The following is an 18,345-nucleotide window of genomic DNA, read 5'->3' on the forward strand; positions in this document are numbered from 1 at the left end:
CAGGTGGAGAAGAGAACACGCCGAGTGATTTAAACTCTTCACACAGGAGTAGAAGTGTGTGTGTGTGTGTGTGTGTGTGTGTGTGTGTGTGTGTGTGTGTGTGTTGGGGGTAGGGGACTGGATTTGGGGCGGTGGGGTAGATTTGAAAAGGGGTTACTGTCTACTCCTGGCGATTCTTCCCACCAACAGGCCTAGGTGACGTTTTAAAACCTTGATTTGGATCCTCAAAACAAAAGCATCAGAATATGGAGCGATGATGATTTGAAAAAACCCAAAACAAAACAAACCAACCGGAAATGAAACGTCATAGGCGCCGTAAGAAGTCTTGTCAACTACAGCAATTTCCAACCTGCTCTAAATATCCATTTAGGAATACAGAGTAGTAATTATATAATTTAAAACCTATTTAACGTTGGATAGCACTACAGTAAATATGCATATTGCTAATAAGATTTACACAATTACCCCAGTCAAACAAAGCGAAATGTTTACCACCTCTCAAAATATAAATAATAAAATTCAACTTGCACAACTTTTCAAAGGTCTAAAGGGGAGAAATCTGCGAGGAGGAAATTTGGAGTAATATTTGATACCCTGCAAGATAATAAAACTAAATATTTACAGGCTGCCTCTCAGTTAATAAAATACGATTATCTGATAATCCTTAGCAGCAAAGTTATTTGTATAGTTAACAGCTGATTACAAAAGTACTTTAAGAAGCCAGAATAGGGTCAGGGTGTCTATGCATATCCTCCTGGCAGGGTCAAGCTTGAAATATTAACAAACTGAACTGTTTAATAACTGCATGGCAAGCCCTGAAGGCTTAACTGTCTGCTACCGGTTCCTGATACTGTTGTAAGCAAATAAACGCGTGTCAGAGGTTCTGTTATATAACAAAAGTAGGGGAAATGCAATAAAGGGGGCTTGATGGTGGCGAATGACACATTTTGTTACAAATTCTCCACCGCTGTTTAGAATCCTGCCGGTGTATTTGTTTAGCTAGGAGGGAGGAGATACCCACTGGCAGGCTCAACGTGATTATTTCGAAAGATCAAGAGAGCTGCCAGATATTCTTGCCCTCCCGTTACAGACGGCAGAGGGCAAGAGTTGGAGCAGGAGCGAATGGCTGGGCTTGCCCTGCCAGGGCGCTGCCCGGGATGCGATGCGGGTCCCATCTCTCCTTCCTCTCTAGCGCGCTGGAGACAGTGAGGTGTGGGTGTGGTAGGTAGCAGGATTGGAGGCGGCACATATATATATACACACACCTATCCCCCGTGTGTCACCCAGCCGAGCCAAAGACTCTGGTTGAATCTCAGTAGCAGGTTTGCACCATAGATCCTCGCAGTGCCAGCTAGGAAAATGAATAAAGAACATAATTACTGACTTCGCAGGCAGCCTAAACACACTTATCTTTCGGTGTTTTTTTTTCATCTGGTGGGGGTGGGGGAGACGGGGGAACTCTAGCAAACAATTAATCAGCTGCTGCATCTGCTTATCCCTCCCCCCACCCCACCGTCTTATTCCTCAGCTGTAGATTCGGTAAATCAAAGAATGGCGTTATATGGGCTCGGATACCCGCTCAGTGTATGTGTGTAATAGACACACAGCCCCAAGAAACACCGGCTGTCTTCCAGGGATTGACTTCCCCTCAAGTTTTAGTACCAAGGACAGCCTGTGTAAGGTTGGAGGCTCCTACAGCAAAGGGCAAAAAGGACAGTAAATTGCAACCTAGCAATCAGTTCCCAATGATTCGCTTTACAAGACTACAAAGGACACGATTGCTTCATTAGCAAGGGACTTTTCATATTTAAAAAACCCTCTTAACTCTTTCCCCTCTCAATAGAGGACCTCCCCGGCTATTTATTTATTTGAAAGAGAGAGCGCGCGAGAGAGCTGCTGATCCGGTTTGTATCCTCCCCCTTTGAGAGCCCGTCTCCATAATCTAAAATATTGTTTCTGTCCTACTGTTTGATAATCCTGCTCTGTTAGTTGGTTTGATGCTGACAGATTTTGAAGGCCACGTTTCCCCCCCCACCCATCACCTGCTGTTACGTTTAAAAAGAAAAGGTATTAACCTCCGAGGAAATAAATATTGAAACAAAAGGTTCTAGCCACAAAGCCCCAAATCCCATCAATTCAATCTTCCGCTCTTAATTTCCCTGCGTTCTTGATTTTCCATCGTATTTCATATCTGGGCTTCCCCCCCCCCACACACACACACACTCTTTTCCATGCTTTCCAGAATCGCTTGCAGATATGTGTGTGTCCAGATACATTTCTTAGCTCACTTTTAAGTTTTATTTCATGTTCTGTTATGTTCAGGTTTGATTTGATAAGGGATCAGCTTCTCCGGAAACAAAAAATGTAAATGGCTGCATGTGGGTGTAGCTGTAATGAAAAATCAGAGCAGTTAAATCGTAAAATTTGGATTAAGAAGCTTGAATTTAATACACACACAACACATTTATTAAAGCATTAGAATAATTGAAATTTGCTGCTGGAGTAGTCCAATCTGTTTAAATAATTCTATGGGTGTCTTGTTGTGATAAAAGATTATCTGGAATTCTATTAAAGGCGCAGTAGCCTGATTTCTAAATCCTATTTGGATACTTTCAATAACTATCAATAATCTCATCTACTCAACAACCTCCTGCCTCTCAGCTTTATCTGAAAGTTTACAGCATTTCAGGAGAATTCTATAATAAAAAACCCACATCGGAGGAAAGCGGTACCTGTCATTCATGTTCGGATTTAAAAATATTAATATTAGGGAAAAAACCCATTGAAAGGTTTGCTGTTTAAGTGCCAGACGAGATGCAGGGGATAGATTGGTTTTGTATTTCAAATCTCACCTGAAGGTTATTTTTATCTATCTAAACAAATTATCCTTGTCTGTTTATGGAGTAATTACAGCAATGAATATTATGAATAAGGTATGCGCTAGCCAAATATTAATTAAAGGCTCAACTCACCTCTGTTTCATTTCTGCAGGGCTCTATTCATACCCATGAATTAATACCAGGTTTTCTTTAATCCCCCACTTATTGGCACTTTCAGTTAATTTTATACTGTTTAATATCATTCCAGAGCCTAATTTCCTTTGTTTATGCGCGAAGTAGCTGTTTAATTGTTAACAGATACTCTCCTGTTCGGAGACACCAGCCCGCCCAGATCCCAGTGCTTTCACTAATTGCTGTTAATTTTCTTCATTAACTTCATTTACTCTTCAACCCCTTAATTGTATATTTTTAAAATTTCTCATACTTTCCCCATTAATAATCTCTTGAAAGGGGAAGCACCAGACGAACCCAACATGCTAGCCAGGAGAGCTCACCTTGGAGTCTTTTATGAAGACTGTATTTTCCTTTGATCTCACTGATATTTTGGGGGAGGTTTCAATATATTCTTCTTCCTGTTACCCAGTGAACTGTAAGGCACAATATCTCCCTGGTTGAAAGTAACACCCATTTTTGGCATGTGTGTTTATATTTGAACTAAGAGGGGGTTCTCAGATATTTACAACAGGAGTGAGGTTTAGTGGAATGGGATTTGAAATAATAATAAACTAAAATGATCAAAACTGGGGTGATACCCTCCCCCTATTTGAATAAAGTAGCTCTTCCTTTTTTAAAAAAAAAAAGCTCTTGCCTAACTCCCAGGTCCCAGCCCTGATTTAATTCTGGTTATTAGACAGCTACCAGTGACTGGTTGCAGTCCGCTTCTTTCCTGCTAATTATCACCTTATGAAAAGTGTTTCATTAAGAAACTCTGCTTTTGATTAATTATCGACAGAATGCTGACCAGAAAGAAATGAAATTAGTCGCTGACCCCGTCTGAGTAACACTGAAAATTCATCATCTATCCTTTTAATATTGAAACGCACCGTAGAATTTTAATAGAAAATATTGTGGTTTTTTTTCTCCAAACCTCCTAGTCTTTATTAATACCCCTGGGCAAGAACTGATATTGCTGGCAATATAGCAGTCTTTGTTCATTTTAAATGTATTAAACATAATGCACTTCATTTTCAAACATTTTACTGTTTCTTTTTAATTTCACTCACTGTAAGTACAGAATAAACCCCTTTAAAACATTTAAGATATTGGGGGTAGGAGGAGGGAAAAACCCATATAAGGAGAATATAACAGGCGACGGCCATCAAATAAATTTAAGTAGAAGCAATTGTAATTTAAGCTCCCGACTACTATCCCCTTCAGACATTAAAGACAATATCTGTAACTATAAAATCAGATTATTGAAAAGAATGGGCCCTTTGCTTCCTGTTTTTCTCTGTCTCTTTAAAAACAGGGCCAACAGAAAGTTGAAAATCGGTAGCAGAACTGGGTGCCAACCTCCTCCTCCTTTGAGGGGTGGGGAAAGATGCAGGTACATCCTCGCACTCAGGTTATCAGGGGAACCCCGGTCAAATCTAGACACCAGAGTTCTTTCCATTCGGGGATTTGCAGCCACCCTGGGAACTCAAGCGTGGTTCACCCCAAATCTGTGTGCGCTCGTTCTAGGCACTCCTCGTCCTTTGGCTACTTGTCTGTGTTGCCTATTGACTCGTGAGCGGTTGCAAGCCTGTGCTAGCGGGGCGGTAGCTGGGGACTGTAATGACTCGACCTAGCGCGCCTTTAGATTCTCTTCCGAAACTTTCTCTCCCCGGCTCGCGGCTCTATCAGCTGGTGAAACTTTCTCCAGCCCGGGGGAGTCCAGAGAGTGCCAGAGGGTGAGGGAGGACTTCGTGCTGTTTACAGAAGGGGAGATTATTGCTACAAATAACTGCTAGAGAGCACGGGGTTCAGCCCCACGGGGGCCCCCACCCCAGACTTACAGCAGGGGCTATGGGTTGGTTTATAGCCCAACCCACCCTCCCCGGGAAAAAAACAAAACGCGACTTTCTGCTGTTGGTAGCAGGGCAGTTTTTCCTCTTCCCCCAGCCTCGGGCCAGCCAGAGCTGCGCCTGCCCCCCGGGCTGTTTATCACAACAGCTGCAAATCACCCGCCCCCAGCGGTTCCCAATTCAGCCGCCACCCGCCCCGTCCCAAGGAATCCGAGCCCTGGGTTTAATGAAACGTGAAGTGTGAAAACTTCCTGCCCTAACGACGTTCCCAGATGTGCGTGGCAGCCTCACCTTTCCCGAGGCCCGGTCAGCGGCTGGGCAGATCTTCCCTCCCGGCCGGGCCAGGTCAATTACAGGCACTGCCCGGCCCGCGACAGGGGTTGGAAAAGCAGCTGGGCCATAGAGAAATGACTCCTGTTTCACGGCCCCAGCGAACGGAATATTACTTCTAAACCACTCTGAAATGCCACGGCCCGGCCTGCGGGCTGCTCCGCAGGAATTCAATTTTCCCTGAAATTGTGAGACCCGTTCGCTTTCCCTTTCCCGGGCTGATAAGTGGCACATGAGCCGGGAGCTTTAGGAACAGGCGATGCAAGTCTGCACCCCCAAACTCCCAGCGCCACGCCCTGCCTCTCATCTCGAAATGGACTTTTGCTCCCTGGCTCAAAATGATTTCACGGGATCTCTTTGCTCCGGCCCGAATTAGAAGCTGCGATCTTGTTGTGGGGGGAGGCTTAGGGGAGCTCCGCTGAAATGTTTAATGGCGAAGTTCAGGAAAAGTTCCTGCAGGCGAGGGCTGGTATTCAGAGCGGGGAGGTTAGACGTGTTACCTGCCCTGCTAAAAACATGTCACTCAGCTGAACTTTTCAGCCAAATCAGCCCCGCGTGGTCTGGGAGACCAGCCGGGGGGTGGTGGGGGGAAGAGAAGAAATGGGATAATTTGAGAATATTGCCTATGCCAACCCATATTCCACTGTCCTCTCTTAGGTAAAAGGCAAAGCGAGTGAGTGTCCATGAACTTGTATTTCCAAGGCTGAATGATAATGGTACTTCTGTGGAACTCAGCGGATATCCACACAGACACGCCTGTATGTTAATACACCCACCTACAAGTCCCTGCATCAACACCCAAAGAAGGATTCCGTGCCATTGCAATACATGGAAATTGCTGCACGATGGCCGGGTATTAAAACAACAAAAAAGTGCGATCCCTTAAAAGAGTGAAATTAACATTGTCTGGTTACCCTTTGAAGGTCACCTCTTCTCTTCTACCTTCATCCAACAGACGGGCTGAATCCTCTTTGGCTTCTATTATAAAATGTTCAGACACGTTCTCCTGGAGGGTGAACAAGAGAAAAATCCCAAATCGTGTTCTTGCCCTCATGAACTAGTACCAATTAAAGTGATTACATTATTTCTCGTGTATTCCCCCCGCCCGAGTTAGTGTAGTGCCGCATGAAAAGTCCTAGATAGACGAGTAAATAAAGAAATAAAAGCCAGTTTCATATTTTTTATGAACCATTTAACTCCAAAATAGACCTCCAGTATCAAGTTCCTGCACTGGATTTCCATATCCAGTCACTCAGACCTGCTTATCTTCATGTATGGCTGGCTCATGTTTAACACACAATTACATTTTCTCCTTCCAATTCCATTACAAATGGAATCTAGGAAGCATTGTTTGAAGAAATGTACTGCTTCAGTTCTAGTTATGTCGTACAATTCACGGAACAGTGGAAAAACCTAGACACCAAAGAGTCAATACACACACACACACACACACACACTCTCTATGAACAGAGCCCGTTTCAAATGCCTTTCAGTTTTATTTACTGTAAACAAATGCTGCCACGGAGTTTGGAAAAAGGCTATCCAGGAAAAGGGGAGGGGGAAAGGAATATAACCCAGCGATTGAAAGTTAATTAATTGCATTAAACTATTGACTAACTACCTAGCTCAATAGCAATTCGTTTAGAGAATATTAAAATCTGAGGAACAATAATAAAATTGATGCCAATTCCCAGCGGAAGGAGATGGCCAGCAAATTGGATACTTTTCTTAATCTGGCGTAAATAATAACATGTCTGTTCCCACTCCCTGGCAGGCCAATTCCCCTATCATTTATTCCAGACTCAAAAGCCTGTTTTCATAATTGATATCGGTTACTCAGTGAGTGCTTTTGCATTTGTTCCTGTTATCCGTTATAATTACAAAGTTCATCCTTTGGGGGGGTTGTGTTTTTTGTTTGTTTATTTAGCAAAGACCTGACTTGGGCCAGACTCGAAACCTCCTCCCAATAGGTTGTTCATACACCTCCCCTTTCTTACAGGCATAGGAAGACTACACCTCCCTCCTCTTTTTATTCCGGCTCGCTTCCCCCACCCCTCCTCCTGTCAATTTCCGCAGTTAACCTGGCAGAATCCACTTGTCGTCTGGAGCCATATTGGCACAGGCAGTGATATACATACATATATATATGTCCACACTGCAAGTTACTTATCCTCATTCCCTTTTCTGACATGCTGTCCCCGATTTTACTCCTTTGTCCCTAATTTCTTTAGCCTTGTTCCTGATCTCTTAGATCAGAGAGTTGAGAGGTCTGACTGAAGCTCTGCTGAGAGAGAGAGAGAAAGAGAGAACAGTTCAAAGGAGTTTTCTCCGGCTCCTTTAATAAGAGCTGTGCTTAGAGCAGCATTGTGTGTTCTGTAGAAATATTCAGTTTGCAAATCCGGTTTTAAGAGGCGATTCGAAAATCCGTTTTTCTATGAAAGCGGTGGGTGGAAATGATGAACCCAAAAACATCATCTGTGGAAATTATTCCAAGGAGTCAAGCAGCTCATTTAGGCGAAAAATAAAAGATGGATGAAATGGGACACTTGCATTATACTGTCAGGAATGAAAAAGCTGGGAGTTCCATATCTCAGCTACATTGTAGAGGGTTTACTCCTATTCCCCCCACCCCCTTCCTCCCAGTGGCTGAATTTAATATTCTTAAAATGATTTGATTGTTAAAGCGACTAGCGGCCCCCATCCTCACCCACAAAGCAGGGCCATAATAACTTCATTGCGTTGTCATTTTCCTAACCCTTTGCTGGGAAAACGCCACGCTCCTCTGTAGGCAGCTGAAACGCCCGTTCACATGGGGAAAAGCCACGGCTCGGAACTGCTTTGCTCTGGCAGGCTCCGAGTTGCGCGGATATAACTATTTCGTTATTTATTCACTTATTTATTCATTTATAAAGTGTTTACTTAGCTCAGTGCAGATGTAACATCTCATTTACAGTGCGGCCCCGGGGCAGAAAAACAATTGGCAACGCAGAAGAGTAACTCAAGAGACTAGAGGGGGGTGGGGGGAAGCTGATATCTGAGAGACAAGGGAGAAGTAGAGAAGCGGCTGACTCACAAGGAAAACTCTTCTCAGCCAGGGAACCCGCCTCCCATGAGTGTCGACCGGCCACCCACCCACTGGAAATATGTTCCCAAGGTTGGAGACACGAGGCAGATCAATCTTTGTACCTTTCTTTGACATCTGAGGAGGAGGAAAGAGAGAGAGTGAGTGAGTGTGAAAAGCCCGTGTCATCCCAATGGGACCCCCTAGATTCAAACCCAGCAGAAGGGCTTCAGCCAAAAGCTTGCCCGGATCTCACTTTGTGGGGTGGTTGGGTTGTTTTGCCAAGTCGGTATAATAATATTACTTCTCCCTTCTCCAGTGCCATCCGCCCAGGGTCTCAGAGTGCTTTAGGAACCTTCTTGGAGTCTCAGAACCCTCGTGCGAGGCAGGTTGGTATTATCGCCCCCATTTTACAGGTGGGGAAACTGAGGCACAGATTGACGTGATGGGGAGGGAACAGCTAAACCGGGGCAGAGCTGGGAGTGGAATCCAGATCTCGCCCAGTCGTGGCCTGTATTTGATCACAGGCCCATTCTGCACACAGTTGAACAGAGAACCCGGGAGGTTTGCTGAGTTGGCGGAAAGGTGCATCGAGCTGGAAACTTGCTTCACTCGGTTTGTCCAGCAGGGCCCCCAGCCCCGCTCCGAGTGCAAACGGGGTGGCTATAGCTTGGCCGGAGGTGAGTTAGCAAGCAGGGTAGCGCAACCAGCCCCCTCCTTTTATTTATTTGCTGCACGAAGACAGCCTGAGAACTGTGGCCCAAATAAATCACTTTTACCTGACTGACCGCGGACTCGTTCCTGCCTTGAGAACTACAGGAGTGGCCCCCGCTTTCCTCCACCTCCATCTGTGCAGCTCCTCTTTTCTCCATGGCAAGAAGTCAGACCCTCCAAACAGATGCCATTGGGGAATTTCTTTGCCCTTTATTTCCCTGATTCCACAACTGCTTTTCCACCCCCTCCCCGCCGTTGCTATAAAAGAGCAAATTCTGCCTCTAGAGCACAGGGCTGAGCATGGGTGGCGTCCAGAAACGTTTGTTTTCCAGTTGGTAAAGTGAGAGAGAGAGAGAGAGAGTGTGTGAGCGAGAGATTGGTGGTTCCTGTACTGTTTAGAATCCCCCCTTCTCTTGTTCCTGTTTCAAAGGAGCAAACGGGGGGGGGAGGGATGACTAACTAAGCTGGTGGGGAGATTCAGCCCCCTCTTTGCCTCCCCCCCACAGCAGCCTTCAGAGAATCCGTCCCGAGTTGTCTCAGTAGCGGCTACCCTGAATCATAGCAGCGAGAGATGGGGGAATCTCTTAGACAGGTCGATTCCGCGCCCTTTGCTAGATCGTCACCCCCCACCCAGCACTGAACTTCTCCTATAGTTTGACTCCGATGGGGCTGAGGCTGCCCTTAAATCTGATCTGCAGCCCGCACCGTCCTTCGGAGCCGGAGGAGCCCAGCCAGGTTCCGGCCATGCAGACGCTGTAGGTAGGGTTGTCTTGCAATCTGTTCCGTCTCGGCAGGTCCTGCCTAGTGTTTGCAGAGAAGAGCAGGGGAGTGGCAGGCTGGCAGCGCCTTGTCCTTCTTGGCATCCCCCCGGCATCCCTTCAGACGGGCGCTGATGGGAGGCAGCTGCTGATTGTTTAAACGCGGAGGCAGTTGCTTAGCAACCCATTGGAGGCTCATTACGGAAGCCACAGTGATTAACAAAAAAGGGTATGAAAGTAAAATGGATTAATTATTTAATTAACTAATTGATGATCAACTTCTTTTTAATTATTCACTTAATTAAAGAAGTGTAACTACAACACTGCCCTTATCAAGCGTGTTGATAGACCGACAAGATTTTCAAAGACAAAAATTCCTCCCTGCGACTGCGCTGCAGACTAAAGTTGGAAGCCGGAGCTCCAGAAATCCGGATTTCAGTCCCCCCTGCCCGCTGGTTTAAATCGTTCCATGACACTTTCCAGAAAGAGGTGAGCTGAGTTTTCACAGCGGGCAGAGCAATCGCCACAAGTTACACTCGCTTCTCTAACGCCGGGCTGCAAATCACCAATTCCTCTCATTGTAGCCACGCAGAGTTACGGAGGGAGACCCGAGGGCTCTTAAATCTGATTGGATTCTTTTTAACTGGACAATGGTGGAACTGCACCCGGACAGACCCGAAAAAAGTTATTAATAACTGGAGCTTTCTCTAGGTTTATTTATTTAATTTATTTTTTGAGGAGGCACCGGGGCAAAGGGCTGACTAGCTTCGCGCAATATCTAGCCATTTTTGCTCTAAGTGAAAGAGACCTTTACAATGAAGGTCAAATGATCAAAGTGGGAAGAATGAATCCACTTAAGTGGCTGCTGGTTGAATGGTAAAATCAGTCATTCGGCGTTATGACCATACTGCTACTGTACCGGACATGTTTACCTTTAGAGGAAATAAAAGGGAGAGAGATTTTAGGGGAGGAATTCTATCCAAAAAGTGTGCGCGCGCACGTGGCAGGCTTGCGCGCGCATGTGGTGGGCTTGGGCGCACAGCTGCCAACTTGTGAGCGCAATTCAGCGTGCGCGCGCACAGTGGCGCGTGTGCTTGCATGCACCTGCGGCCTGTGTGCTTGTGCCTATGTGCGCGCTACATTTTATACACAGTACACGCACCCCTCCTGTGCATGCTAGTTTTCACCCACGGTATGCATGCCTGCAGTGATACTGTGCACGCCCAGGATGCATACCGGTGTGCCTGTGAGCATAGGCAGGGGCAGCTGTACGTGATGCTCATGTGTGTTTGGTATGCAGGATGCATGTACCTAGTATTGCCACATGTGCACTGGTGTGTTGCGTGCATGCCTTGCACAAATATACATGCGTGCTGGCGAAACAAGGCCAATGTCCTTCTCTTGGTCTGGGCCTGCTAACCTCCGTGATTGCCATGGAGTTTACACTGGTGCAAAAGTGACAGGGAACAGCCCCCGAAGCAACAGTCACACGCGGGGGGGGGGGGGGAGATACAGGAAGGCGAAACACCCAGGAAGCGGACAGTAGCCACAAACTTTTAATTTTCCAGCGATCTAGTCTCGGGTCCTGTCTCCTTTTCTTCTGGCCTCAAGTCCCCAAACTGCAGGGAAACTTGGAACGACCCGGCAGTGGTTTTGCTTCCCCGCTCTTCGTCTTCGCTCGGCACAGCAGCGTCTGGCTCTCCCCTTATTACACTAATTTGGGGGGTTGCTTTTTTCTAAGCAAGCGGTGCAGCCTGTCGAAAACGTTTTCCTTCTCTTGATTAATTTACCTCTAATGACACAGCGGTCTCCGCAATCAGCAGGTAAAGCCAGCGAGTGAAATCCGCTCCTTCTCCCCAGTTAGTGGGGCTGATTAGGGAGAGGTGTTTGTACCAGAGAGGAGACCCAGGCGGCAGAGCCCAGGAGGGACGTGATCGATTCTATTTCCCCATCCCACGTGCGATTGGATTTATAGTCAGCGTGAAGAAGAACAAACTGATCGCTCCTGTTCGGCGCAGTATTGGCAGTTCCAAGAACCGCTGAAGAAAGGGAAACTCGCAGGAGCTCGCTGCCTGGTCTTCTTTTCGCCGCCCCCCCCCCTGCATAAGCAGCGCCGGTTGTGCATAGCGAGGGCCCTTGTTGCTTGGAATTAACCTAAAGACACCTAATTCATTACCCGCGTTATGGAGATGTGACAGGTTAGCCAGCCTTTGCTCCTCGCGGGTAGCAGGAGCAGGCTGGAGGTTAACATTGCCCACGCAGGACATTAAGGGCCGGATTCGCTTTCTGTTACACAGCCGTATAAATATGGAGTAACTCCCTCAGTATGGCCGAGAGCAGAATTTGGCCCCGCCTGCATGGAGGGATCAGGGCCCTCTGCTCCATACAATTCTAGCTCACGTGTACAGATTATTTGACATGTACTGGCTCAGGAGGCAGGAAAAAGCTAGTCTGGTGGCTAAAGCAGGGGGAGCAGCGTGGGGCATCCGGGGATCTGGCTAATATTCTTGGCTGGGCCATACAGTTCACCTCCCCGTGCCTGAGTTTCACCAGCTGTAACATGGAGGCAGGTAGCAACACTTCCACCCACTCCACAGAGGGATCCTCTGCCATGAGGGGGGAAGGGATTGTGGAGATGCTCGGAAGAGCAGGGGACCTTCCGCAGAAGTGTCTCCTGTTCTCCTCTGCTTTGGTGCCCTGCCCCACCCCACCCCACCCCTGGAATTTGTACACAGGGCAGGAATGTAGGGCAGCATATGGGTTTATGTGGCCAGTGTCCAGGCCAAGATAGGTCAGAGCAGTTTAGCTGGAGTTTGAGCCAGCCATCCCGGGTCTTCTCCATCCTCACCTACTCCTTGCTGCCCAGGCTCTAGCCCTAGTATAAAAATTAGTTTAAATTTAAATTTAGCCCCCCTTTACCTCCTGCCCAATCTTGTGTCTAATCCCTAAACTCCCCTTAATTAAGCAGAGGGTAGTTTAAATTGTTCTAACCATCTTTGGGAGGGGATTATACATTTCAATCATTATAGGGTGGCTATTTGTGATACCAGCAGAGCGATAGCTCTGTTCCTTGTCTAATCGAGACTACAAATTATAATCCTCCCAAAAGGCATTTAATAACAATTGAAACCACTGCCTCTTGGACTCTGGGCTTTAGAGGATTAGAAGTGGAGCTGAAAGGTGGGGAAGGGGGAAAGTCAAGGACTTCAGATGCTTTCTTGTGTAACCCCCAAATCTCATAGTTGTTCATTTCTGGCGAGCTTTGGGGTGACCTGTAACAATAAGTGTAACATTTTCTGAGGGAAAGGTGACTTTTGAGTTGATAATGTTCCTTGGTGATTAAGTGGCTCCTATGCAGACTTAAACTCGGTGCATTTTGCTACCCCGCAGGGAACATACTGAGTAAGTCCAACATGGCTGACCCCACAGAACACTGTCAAGGGGTAAATTCCATCTTTGGGCTTGCACAAGGGTGTCATTACCTGCAGTGGAAACTGTGAATATGCATTTGAGGGCAGAGTTTGGCCTTAAAGTGTCTAATTTTCCTGTTGATGGGCCTGGGTAGCCCCCATTAAGATTGATGGGAGTTACACACCAGCCAGAGAAAAGGCTTCTTAAAGCACAGCTACTCCGGTGTAGCTCCATAAATGAAAAAAGCCTTTTGAAAACATGGATTACTGGCCTGATAGATCTGACCAGCTCCTTCAGATCAGTTCGTCTTTGCTATGCTCCCTTTGAGAGATTTTAAAGTGCCATGATATAGTTTGGTTCATTATCAGTAAATATATAAAAGGCATAATTGGGGGACTATTATGGAGTGACTAGTCTATAGGGCAGGGAATCAGGACAAGTCATATCATCTCCCTGTATCTCAGTCACCCTCTTCAAAATGGGGATAATACTACTTGACTCATCTAAAAGAGTGTTGAGAGTCGTAATCAATGAATGCATGTAAAGTACTTTGAGATCCTCTAAGGAAAAGTGTTATAGAAGTACAGAATATTATTTGATTACTATTCCTGTCCTATGCCCTAAGGAGTTCTCATAGTCAAATCATCCACATAAATAGATATTTGAAAACAAACCAAACCAAACCCGACCCCAAATAACTTTTCAGCCAAAAGACTATAACAGGCTTCTTGGGCTTGTTCTCATATAAACCTGTTTGGTTTTAAAAACCTATATTGGCCATAGACGTAGGTAAGAATCTTAGGAATACAGTTACTGCACATGCCTGTGTAGCAACTTTTCAGAGATAAATTCTCAGCTGTTTTACAATGTCTTTGAAATACAAAGAAACCTGTGCAAGAGACCATCCTTATTAGGCAACTTCTTATGTGAAGAGGAGACCATCCAAATGAATTGAGTATTTTGCTTCACCTTTATTAGGACACCTTTCTGCATTAAGATGCTTTCTCTCTTTGCATTGAGTGGATTGGATTTCACTTTACCAGAAAAAGACTGGAGAACTTTTCCGGTGGTTCACTTCAGGGTTATTTTAAACTTAAACTGTTTTTGGGGACTATACAAGTTTTTGGGGAGGTGGGAGAAAGGAGGGAAGGCATCTCTGTCATGTCAAATTTTATATTTTTCTTCATTTAAAATTAGTTAAAACAATTGTTTTGAAATTTAGTAAAATCAAAATGAAATCACTCTCTGAGATGGGGTGGAAAATCATGTAGGCCAGAGTGAATTTTTAGGATCAGTTTGTAAAAACGTGTAAATACAATGATTTAAATGGGGGAAAAAATGGACACAACTTTATAGCAGAGGCACAAAAATATTGACATTCCAGATGATTCTGCTTTGAAAAGTAACTGATTCCAATGACAAATTTCAGGCACCATTCATTAGAGGATTGTGCAGGTAGGACCTGTCTGAAGTTACGGGGTGTGTGTTTTTGTTTTTTTTCTTCTCCAAACAATGAGGAGATCATGTTTTCCTCTTCACCAAATATGCAGGATAATTATTATTGTTATTTACATTGTGCAGTCAGTGTACCCAGAATACGTAATGTAACATTCCAGAGCACCCCTCGCCTTCAGCTTATTAGACACTGGGACCCATAAATACAGTAACAAGGAAGCAGCACAGAGAATTCAATTCATCTCTTAATCTAGGGTGGTCAAGGGGAGTTGTGTGTGTGGAAGGACTGCCTCATCAGGTCCTTATGCAAAACATAGGAAACACATGTTCTTGTGATATTGGACTGTAGTAATATGGGAAAGGAAATAAACAGTTGTCTAACACAGCAAGGGATCTATATGAAAATGAACATTACAGTAGGAGTATTCCCCCCTCCCCCATCCCTCAATGTATCTCCAGTTCCTTGTCTAAGCTTTTAAAGTTGGAATTTTTGCAGGGTTTTGGTCTGATTTACTAACCCACCTGCATTTATTACACTTGTTCCCATGAGCTGCAAGGTGCTGAGGAGGGTTGCAGAGCACCCTCACTCCCACTGACTTCAGTGGGCCACCTGACTGCTCCAGGATTGGGCCCCTGGTTAGCACAGGTAGAAACCCACAGGTCAGGATCAGGGGCACTCCAGTCTAAGGCAGGGCCCCTGGGCTAAATCCATCCCTAGCGTATCTCCACTGAAGTTAACGGAGTGGAGTTGCACCACGGCAGAATTTGATCCCAGGTGTTTAATAATCTCTATTCAAGGTCACAATTCCCAGCATTTGTATACTAGGATCATCCATTCTTGGTTTTAATGGAAGGAGGTGTACGCTGGTCTGGCCTCCCTTGTTATAAAGGGAGGCCAAATCCAGTCTTTATAGTTATCCAACCCGCCTCCTCCCCGGTCCAGATTTGGACTCTATTATTATCAAAGAGACTCTAAGCCTCGTCACCCCAAGCTAGGTCTCCATTGCTATTACGGAGCCTTCAGTCCTCCTCTTTACTACTGATGTTATAGAAATTGCAGCTTTATCCTGGTTTTGAAAGCACTGGTAGTGGAAAAACTAGGCAGGTACTTAAAAGGAATCCGGTACCATCGTGACGGGCATGTTAAATACCAGCATTGCTAGACAGGAAAGAATATTGGAGTTATTAATGTCAGACCACCAGTTAGATGGCTGGATCAGGCCGTTGGGCCGAGAGCATGGTGCTGTTTGAAATCATCTATAGTATTCCTGTGTGCTCACCCTCCTCCCGCCTTATTGCTGGGAACACCTCAAACCTGTACTTCAAAGCAATCTAGGAGAAAATACAGTGTTACCTTCTTTCTGTGATCATAGACACGATTAGAGAATCTGGTAACCACTTTTACAGAGCTTCAGAACTTCTTGGAAAAATCTCTAGGGAGTTTCTCTCTGAGGGAACTTTATATTTCCTTGCTGATTTTTAAAAGTCTACTGTTAACACTGCAAGAGATTTTTTTTTAGAACCAAACTCTTGATGGATGCTGGGTTTGTAGGAGCTGTAAATGTAAATTGTTTTTCCTCTGGCCACTTGTGTTTTATTTGAAATTTACAAAACCTAATGTGTAGTTCCTGAGAGCTGGCCTAGAGAACAGCGGCGCTTTCAAGTAGTTTGTCTCCTATCAAATGGCATTAATAATTTAGTCTCTAATTAAAAGTGAGGTCAAACAATGAAAAATGACTGAGCTAAATGGTTACACTGTGATGTATTAAAGTGACTGGAGATTTTTAATGGATGGGTGGAATGTTGTTGTTTATGTACAAAACGCTTTCAGTCAAAGACAGACTGTACGAGTCCCATGGAAATGCATTTAACTAAAATCTTTTACAGGTTACTAAGTCGGTGTCTTGAATAGACAATTTTTATGCACCTTTTATTTTCTTCAAATCATTCAGTTACCTGTAAAACTGCCTCTCTTAATGATGGGAGGGGGAAAGGCCTGGGGTGTGTGTGTGGAACCTTTGATGCCCTGCAGGCTTGTCTATCAGTTAATGCTGTCTCTCAGAAAGGACTGAGAGGATTCACACCACAGGAGAAGTATTTCTAAGGTACTTTGTTTTACATTCCTGGAAGATGTTCCCCTCATGGAGAAACCCAAACTGCTTTGTGGAGATTCCAGCCCTGGGTAATTTTAGGAAGAGTTCTGTTGTTGTTGTTGTATATGGTGACACCTAGAGGTCCCCAACTGAAATTGGGGGCCCTCTTGTGCTAGGTGTTGTGCAAATATGTCATCAGAGACAGCCACTGTCCTGGAGACTTATAGCCTCCATAGACAACGGGCGGAGGAGAGACAGTATTGTAATCCCTATTTTATAGATCAGGAACTGAGGTACAGACAGATTAAGTGATTTGGCCAAGATCACAGGAAGCCTGTGGCAGAGTCAGGGATCAAACCCAAATCTCTTGCACCCCCAGCTAGTGCCTTAGCTATAAGTCCATCCTTCCTTTCTAGTAGAGTAATATGGTACTTTTACTGACATGCCTCTCAATGGAAAGTTATACAGAGCTGTGTTCATGGACCCAATCCTGCTTCCATCAAAGTCAATGGCAGCAGGAATGGGTCCTCGTCTCTGCAGTCCACTTATTTGGAGGATTCTCCTTTCTGACAGTTCAGCCTAGACACCACATGATGGAAAACCATCTTCTTATAATTGCACTCATTGGAAGGTGCTCTAGAACATACAATATTATTGATTTGGGATGTCCTGGTGGATGACCCTACTGTCCCATTTAAGTGGGCTGCAGTGGTGGCGGTACCACCCCGCACAAGGATTTCTATGTCTGGAATCTTATGACTACACAGATTCCTTTTGAAGTATCAAGGCCAAGATTATTATTATTGATTTGTATTGTGGAAGTGGCGAGGAGCCCATGTCATGACCCTGTACCCCATTGTGCTAGGTGCATGTACAAATGCCTGTACAAAAAGATCGTCTCTGTCCCAAAGAATTAAAAATTGAAGAAAAGCCTGAAAAGATGGGAACATTTTGTTTAAAGTACCGAATAAAAATATAAAGCTGCAAATAAAATTCACTATTTCATCTTTACTTTTTAAGTTGGCATTTTTGATATTAACAAGACAGGAAGTTGGATTTTACACCTTATTTATTTACCACCACTTAACTCCTTGGCACTGGCCCAATATGCCTCCATTAAGTGGAAGTTTTGCTAAAATTGTCCCAATTAAGCAGCGGCATTGCCACTTGCTGCTGGGTTAAATTGGTTCCCTGGGATATGTGCTAAGGAAGTATCCATCTTGGTTAAGTGCAGCCTTGGGAAGTGCTTCCCAGTTAATGGATGTATAAGTATATTAGCCAAAAGTTTTTTAAAGAATCAGGTACAATATTTCCTGCAGGGCTCAGTGCAACACCCACCAATGTCAGCGGGAGTGTGCCTTCGTCTTCCTTGGGGGTTGACCAGGCCCTTATTGAGTGGTTGTTCCCAGCTTTATCTGTTGGCTTTGGGGATCAGTCTAGTTGAGAAGGACGGTGCATGTTTAGGATACCAGCCTGGAACTTGCGAGACCTGGGTTCAAGGCTCTGCTCTACCACACACTTCATCTCTGACCTTGGGCAAGTCCCTTAGGCCCAGATCCTCAAAGGCATTTGAGGAACCTAATTTCCATTGAAATCAATCTGGGCCTTGCTCTCTCTGTGCCTCAGTTCCCCATCTGTAAAATGGGTATAACAGCACTTCCCAATCTCCTGGGTGTTGAG

The 18,345-nt window shown here is 45.2% G+C and overlaps 1 long non-coding RNA gene across 1 annotated transcript; it reads right to left on the reverse strand.

The window, feature by feature from the left end:
* Positions 1-456: 456 nt before the first annotated feature.
* LOC120373769 lies at positions 457-3,039 on the reverse strand. The gene is made up of 3 exons (XR_005585703.1): positions 2,973-3,039; positions 2,289-2,388; positions 457-1,351 (listed from the first exon to the last, which is right to left on the reverse strand). It is a non-coding gene; the product is annotated as an uncharacterized LOC120373769 (long non-coding RNA).
* Between the last annotated feature and the right edge of the window lie 15,306 nt (positions 3,040-18,345).

Source organism: Mauremys reevesii, linkage group 10 (genome assembly GCF_016161935.1).
Source record: "Mauremys reevesii isolate NIE-2019 linkage group 10, ASM1616193v1, whole genome shotgun sequence".
NCBI lineage: Eukaryota > Metazoa > Chordata > Testudines > Geoemydidae > Mauremys > Mauremys reevesii.